We start from the raw sequence: 7,500 nt of genomic DNA on the forward strand, positions 1-7,500 counted from the left end.
ACTTTTGAAAACCTAACTTTATGAAATCAAACTTTTTGAAAACCTAACTTTTGATAACGTCACTTTTGAAAACCTAACTTTATGAATACCAACTTTCTGAAAACCTAACTTTTGAAATCCTAACTTTTGATAACCTAACTTTTGAAAACCTAACTTTATGAAATCAAACTTTTTGAAAACCTAACTTTTGATAACGTAACTTTTGAAAACCTAACTTTATGAATACCAACTTTCTGAAAACCTAACTTTTGATAACCTAACTTTTGAAAACCTAACTTTTGAAAACCTAACTTTATGAAATCCAACTTTTTGAAAACCTAACTTTTCATAAAAATTTTGAAAACGTAACTTTTTGGAAAAACTAATATTTTGTTGGTTTTGGATTTTGGGGCAGTGAGTGAGTAAAGGTTGCAAAGCTGAAAAAATAAACTTAAAGGAACCCACGTACGTTTTCTAAAAATAAATAAATACAATAACATACCGATTTTGTGTTGAATCCTCTAGTTGAAGGCGCCGTTTATATGATTGGATGAATTCAACTATGTACCTGTGAACAAAAGAAAATAAAAATAGGTATGGTTTATAATATATTTTAGTTTGTTATAAACTAAAAAAAGAAAAAAAACATACAAGAAGACAAATTTTAACTGATTCGTTATTTAAGTCTAACAAAATTTAAACGAATGTTCAAATTTTGTTAGACTTAAATAACGAAAATTAAAACGACTGATCGTGGAACCTGCACTGACTGACTGAATGAATGAATGAATGAATGAAATGTAAACGTTTAAACGAATGTTCACATTTTGTTAAATTAAAAAAAAGAAAACGATCGTCCTCGGACGAATCACCTGGCGTAGGGCTGAGTCTCAACAGATCGCAGCACGACGCTGCTCTACCGAGCACAACACCCCGCCAGGAACGTAAGTCGTCTACAGACTATTCCGAGCCCCGACATCGAACTGAGGTAAATTCGAACCTTCAGAGCCATGGTGCACGTGTTAAACCGACCGCACCGATCTCTGCGATTCAAATGGGCTTCGACGTCGCACCTTACGATGTAAAGCGCGACTAGTAAAGTCACATTGTTTAGAGCCTCCCGACTCTCGGGGCTCCACAGTGAGCATATCCTTGCCGGATTCGGCTAGGCTGGCTTCGGCCTTAGAGGCGTTCAGGCATAATCCCGCGGATGGTAGCTTCGCACCACCGGCCGCTCGGCCGAGTGCATGAACCAAATGTCCGAAACTGCGGTTCCTCTCGTACTGAGCAGTATTACTATCGCAACGACAACGCCATCAGTAGGGTAAAACTAACCTGTCTCACGACGGTCTAAACCCAGCTCACGTTCCCTTTTGATGGGTGAACAATCCAACGCTTGGCGAATTTTGCTTCGCAATGATAGGAAGAGCCGACATCGAAGGATCAAAAAGCAACGTCGCTATGAACGCTTGGCTGCCACAAGCCAGTTATCCCTGTGGTAACTTTTCTGGCACCTCTTGCTAAAAACTCTTTATACTAAAGGATCGATAGGCCGTGCTTTCGCAGTCCCTATGCGTACTGAACATCTGGATCAAGCCAGCTTTTGCCCTTTTGCTCCACGCGAGGTTTCTGTCCTCGCTGAGCTGGCCTTAGGACACCTGCGTTATTCTTTGACAGATGTACCGCCCCAGTCAAACTCCCCGCCTGGCAGTGTCCTCGAACCGGATCACGCGGGAGTTTAAACGGTGACGAGCGTTGCCGCCACGCCACCACTCTGCACGCTTGGAACGAAACACCGTGCGCCCGCCGAGTAAATCGACCGCGCACCGCTTCCGCCCAACCGAGTAAGTAATGAAACAATGAAAGTAGTGGTTTTTCAGCGACGACCGCCGAAACGATCTCCCACTTATGCTACACCTCTCATGTCTCCTTACAATGCCAGACTAGAGTCAAGCTCAACAGGGTCTTCTTTCCCCGCTGATTCTCCCAAGCCCGTTCCCTTGGCTGTGGTTTCGCTAGATAGTAGATAGGGACAAATCCCACCACCACCCATGGCCATACCAACCTCGCGGTTATTGTGGCCGAATCTTGAGAGATGCGCGCGGAATTGCGGCTGCCTACGGCAGATTGCACTCCACCGCGCGCAATTCTTGACTCTCTACAAGTTCTTTAATCTTTGTCCATTTGTCCCTTGCCACTCTCCCCCTTCTGGGGCATGGACTCTACTAACACGTTGGCACTATCCGGTGCCTGGCCGCTAGGCGTCTGTCCGTTTCGCCTCCTATGCCACGCGTGCGCGAAACCTCGCAGCCGCGCGAAGTTCGCCTCCGAGCTGACTAGATCGGGGTACCACGCAGGACCGTAGCCCTCCGAGAGCGCTATCCCACTCAGCATCTCACACCGCAGGTCTTCATACAGGGGACAGTACCACAGAACGTGGTGCCTGTCCTCCTCACTCTCGCCGCACTCACACATGCTCCCCTCTCGCAGCTTCATGTCGCTCAGCCTTTTATTGAAGCACCCGTGTCCAGTGAGTATCTGCGAGGTCACATAGTCCGGTTGGACCCAGCGCATGCTGAGCCTACCAGCCACCTCCGGGAAGAACTGATAGAGCTCACGACCTTTGGTCTCCTGCTCCCAACGCTGCTGCCAAAATACGATCACCGAATCCCGTATATCGCGTTTTCGACTGCTCATCTCGTCCAGGGTCGCGAGCTGGCGCGTCCTCAGTACAGCCGTCCGTCCAGCATACTCCACCTCGAGGTCGGCGGGCAACACTCCGGCCAAGACCGGGAGCGCGGCCGTGCTGACAGACCGGTAGGCCTTCGTCAGCAGCACGAGTGCCGGCCTCTGCCCCCTCAGGACAATCCCGCCCACCGACTGGACTTTGACCCGCTCAAACCAACACGCCGCAGCATACACGAGCGTGGCAACGAACGTTCCCTGGTAGAGAATGCGCAGACCGGGGTATCGAATGCCCCAGGAGGACGCAGACACACGCGAAACCTTCCCGAAGCATTTGGCTGCGCGCTCTACAATGTCCTGTGCATGCTGCGTGAACAAAAGACCCGAATCGATCACCACGCCGAGCACTGTTCCTGAGCTCACCTGTCGGATCGAGGCGCCATCAAGTTTGATGATTGGGGGCCTCTGGAATTTCCCCCTGATTGTCATCATGGACGACTTGGCAGGAGAGAATCCCAGTCGGTTCCGGGCTCCCCAATCGGACGCGATATTAAGGGCCTCTGTGGCCTTCAACTCGATGCTGGCTCTCGATTGCGCCTCAATCAAAATGGTGACGTCATCGGCGTACGCCACCATGCTCACCCCCTCCGGCATCGGCGATCTCAACAGGTCGTCCAACAGAACGTTCCACAACGTTGGTCCAAGCACAGAACCCTGCGGACACCCCATGGTGGAAACTTTCCACAACTCCCGGCTGCCGACGGTTAAGCCAACCCGGCGTCCGGAGAAGTATCCCGCCAACATCCGATAGACATTGGGCGGGCATCCTCCTCTTTTCGCCTTCAGCATCACCATCGGCCACCAGGCGTTGTCGAACGCACCCGAGATGTCAAGAAACACAGCTTGGACGTACTTCGCTGTGGACGCCCTGGCCGTGTCGGTAATCGCGTCGATCGCAGTCACTGTCGACTTACCTCTGGTGAAGCCATGCTGGCAGTCCGACATCCCGCTAGAGATCTGAGGCGCGCAGTGTAACATTACACGCTCAAGCAGTTTACCCAAGATCGAGAGAAGCGTTATTGGTCGGTACGCCTTGGGGTCGGTGAGGGGCTTGTCATTACCTTTTGGCAGCACGAGCAGTCGACCGTCCTTCCACACATCCGGAAACACTCCTTCCTCCACACACTTGGCGTACACCAGGTGGAACTCCACCGATGCAGCCTTCCAGACATGCGTCAACATTCTTGCGGTCACTCCATCCAGTCCCGGTGCGGTGTTGGGCAATTGCTTAACCATGATTCGCAGATACTCAAGGGACGGAGGAGACGCGTCTGGGCCAGAGGGGACCAGGGCAGCCGAGATCCGCACCTGTTTGTGGTACTCTGTGTCCTTAGACGGATCGTCGTCCGGGCACAGAGCATACACAAGGCCGTGCATGGCTTCGTCCACAGTCCCCGCAAAGCCTTCGGCGAACTTCGTGCCGTTGATTACGTTCGAGGGCGGACGCTTCCTGCCACTCGCCACACGGTAGGCCAGACCCCATGGGTCCTCGTTGCCGGACTCGGCAAGCCCCCGGAAGAACGCGAGCTCCGTCTCCTCCTTTCTCCTTCTGTATCGCGCTCTACTCGCATGAAACTCCTCTCGTGCAATCTCCTCCGCCCTGCCCCCTCTCTTCCTGAGCCTCTGCCACGCACGGCGTGAAGCGCCGTTTGCCTTCCTGAGATCATCTAGTTCAGGCGTCCACCATTCATAACCCACGTCCCGGCTCTTCCTCTTTATACCGAGGGTTTGATGCGCAGCGCGGACAATCACGTTAGTGAAGCGCCTGCTAACCAAGGACGCAGGCTCCCTCATATCCAGATATCCCATTCGCTCATGGATAGCACTCTCGAAGCGGTCCCAATTGACACCCCGATCCCGAAATCTCGGAGGCTCCTCGCCTGGCTCTGCGCGCTCTGTGGTAATATTGCGTGTGGAGGATCGGCTCACTTTAAACGTGATCAGGCGATGGTCACTAGTGCTGGCCCCCACATGGACTTTCCATTCTGTGACTGTGACATTTCTGGTGGAGAGTGTTACGTCCACGCTTGACTCCCCGTTTGCAGTGCTGAAGGTCGCCGGTTGGTCTGGGGTGTTGACTACGACGAGGTCGTGTCCCAAGATGAAGTCCTCAACCGACGACCTACGATGGTCAGCCACTCTGCCTCGCCCAGTGGTTTGGTCCGGCCTGCTGTGCCACAACGGTGAGTGGGCGTTGGCGTCGACTCCCACTATGATGCGCTTACCCGCTAACGCGTCGAAGACCCGCTCAAGATGGTGGATGTGCGGGTCGATCTCCTCGCCGTATTTGAAGTACGCTGAGACGACGTACAAATCGGCCTCGTGAATGTACGCCACTGTGCAGCGATCGTTGGTCAGGTGCTGGAGTACCGCGATGGAGAGATGGGACCCGGCCACGAAGACGCCCGCCTGGGACGAGAGGCCGCGCTGGAGGACAAGCTCGGACTGCGAGTACTGTTCTTGGACTAGAACAGCGTCCAATCCGAGCTCCTGCGACAGCGCGGGGAGTTCGTCAGTGGCGAGCGCCGCGCCGGCCAGGTTCAGCTGGCCCAAGGTCCACGCATCAAAGAGCGTAGCGGGTGGCCGCTACGCTACGCTGCTCCGCGAAGATCCTGGCGGGGCACTCCCGCGCACCGGTTGCGTGTGTCGCTGCGTCCTTCTTGCCGAATTTGTGGCAGGTGGCGCACCGCTGCACCGTCTCCTTGCACGCTGCTGAAGCGTGCCCGCTACCTCCGCACGACGCGCATACCACGTCCGTCGCCCTACAGTACTTCTCTGGGTGGCCGTACTGGTGGCACTTGTGGCAGCACGTCACCGTCAAGAAGTCATTGACGTAGGCCACGTCCCAGCCTACGTACACCCGATCCAACTCGCAAAGGAGTAACCTGCAGGCCGGGGAGCACTCAAGGACCACTGCTGTGGTCCCACTTCCCCGGCGGCTCTTTTTAAAGACTCCTTTGCACTCCTTGGTGAAACGCTCGAGGGGCCAGCCGTCCTTGCTCGCGACATTCTGCTCGTGAAGAGCCTCCACGAACTCCTTGAGGTCCGGGTCACCGGTGATGGAGGACACCACCACGAGGGGCAGCCGCTGCTTAGGCTCCGTCACCCGCAGAGAAGCTGGGATTGCTTCTTTGAAGCGCCTGGCCGACTCGGGGGATGTGGTCTGGATGACCACACCCGCGTTGCCTACCTTCCGCAAGCGATCGATCTGTACATTGATTCTGCGCGGGTCGACGGCCCTCTTCAGCTCTGCCTTGGTGTCTTCAGCAGTCTTTAGGGTCTCGGAAGCTGAATCTGCCGGGTACACCGCGATCACTGGGCCCTTAGCCGCTGGTATTGGTATCTGGCCTGTCCTGCTGCGTACCATCTCGCTGAAGGTCGGCTGGCGGCTGCTGGGCTGGAAGGAAGTTACCGTTGCTGCTGCTGGCGCTGCTGCGCCCTGAGTCGCCTTCAGGAGCTCGTTCTCCGCTTCCTTATGCTGTAGCTTGGCGTCCTTCAGTTTGAGAGCCGCCTCTGCCTCCAACATACGCAAGTCCATGATACCTGCTGCCGCCAGTACCTCCTGCCCGTAACCAGAAATGGCGTTCACCTCAGCCTTGTTGAGCTTGCTGCCTCCGCTAGTGACCACCGCCATTATATTTTTAACCATCTGATGTACTCTCTCATATAGTTCCGCTGGGGTCGCGCTTGACAGCTGCACGTCGGCTTGTGGCTGCTGCTGCTGCGGTGCCGCTGGCGCGGGCGCGGGCGCTGACACCGACGGCCGGACCGACGGAGTCGGCGGCGCCGATGTGAGCAGCCCCGCCACTGGGGGAGCTCTCCTCCTAAGGTCAGCCGAGGCCGACACCTTACTGATGCGCTGCTGCTCGTCCGGTGACGTCAGTGACCGCTTCTCGGCCGCAATGGGGATCGGCGAGGACCGCTGCGGCGGGCTCCTGCCGATGCTCGGCCGAGAGGCGAAGGCCGACAAGTCATCGTCGTCCGGCGCCGACATGATGCACCTAGTCTACCAAGACTATGCAAATGTTCAACTTTTGGATGCAGCAAAACAAAACAAAAAAAGTTCAAGCGAATGTTCCCTTTTTGAGAACCACAAGCACAGAAAAAGTTAAAGCGCAATAACAAGCGAATGTTCTAATTTTTAAAAAGTCTAAAAGCGCAAAGCCTAAGCCGAAAGCGCGTTTAAATGTTCGCGCCCCGTCTCAAGACGCGCGAGGCCGCACGACGGCGGACCTCGCGTGAAACGGAACGTTTGCCACTAATAAAACTAAATGTCAATGTCAGTGTCAGTGTCAAACGTCACTGTCACTGTCACCCAAACGTCAAATCACACAACTGTCAGAGCGGTGGCGCTAGTGTCGCAATAAATGTCTAACACACACAGGTGGCGCTAGCAGCGCAAATAAAAAATAAAAAGTCAAAACACAAAAAGTCAAAAAGTCAGCACAGATGGCGCTAGCAGCGCACCAACCGTCAAACCTGTCACTGTCAGTGTCAACTGTCAGTGTCAACTGTCAGCTGTCAACTGTCAGTGTCAAGTCCCCCGCGTGGTTGTACGTTGAGGTTATGCACGTGCAAAGCACGCCACCACGTGCTCACAAAACTAAAGCTAAAACCAGCCTAAAAAGGTTCAGGTTACACAACAAACACTGATAATAGTTAAAATAAGCACTCTAAAAACTAAAAACTTAGATCTAGGGTACTTAGCTACGGGTTTCCTCGCCAAGAGAAAGCTCTCAAGCGTCTGTATCGCAAATCAAGCTTCCAGCAAGCACA

The 7,500-nt window shown here is 53.8% G+C and overlaps 1 pseudogene; it reads right to left on the bottom strand.

The window, feature by feature from the left end:
• Positions 1-842: 842 nt before the first annotated feature.
• Positions 843-7,500, bottom strand: part of LOC135087466 (large subunit ribosomal RNA) — a 9,587-nt pseudogene continuing 2,929 nt past the window's right edge.

This window comes from Ostrinia nubilalis, unplaced genomic scaffold, assembly GCF_963855985.1.
Source record: "Ostrinia nubilalis unplaced genomic scaffold, ilOstNubi1.1 SCAFFOLD_45, whole genome shotgun sequence".
NCBI classification, from domain to species: domain Eukaryota; kingdom Metazoa; phylum Arthropoda; class Insecta; order Lepidoptera; family Crambidae; genus Ostrinia; species Ostrinia nubilalis.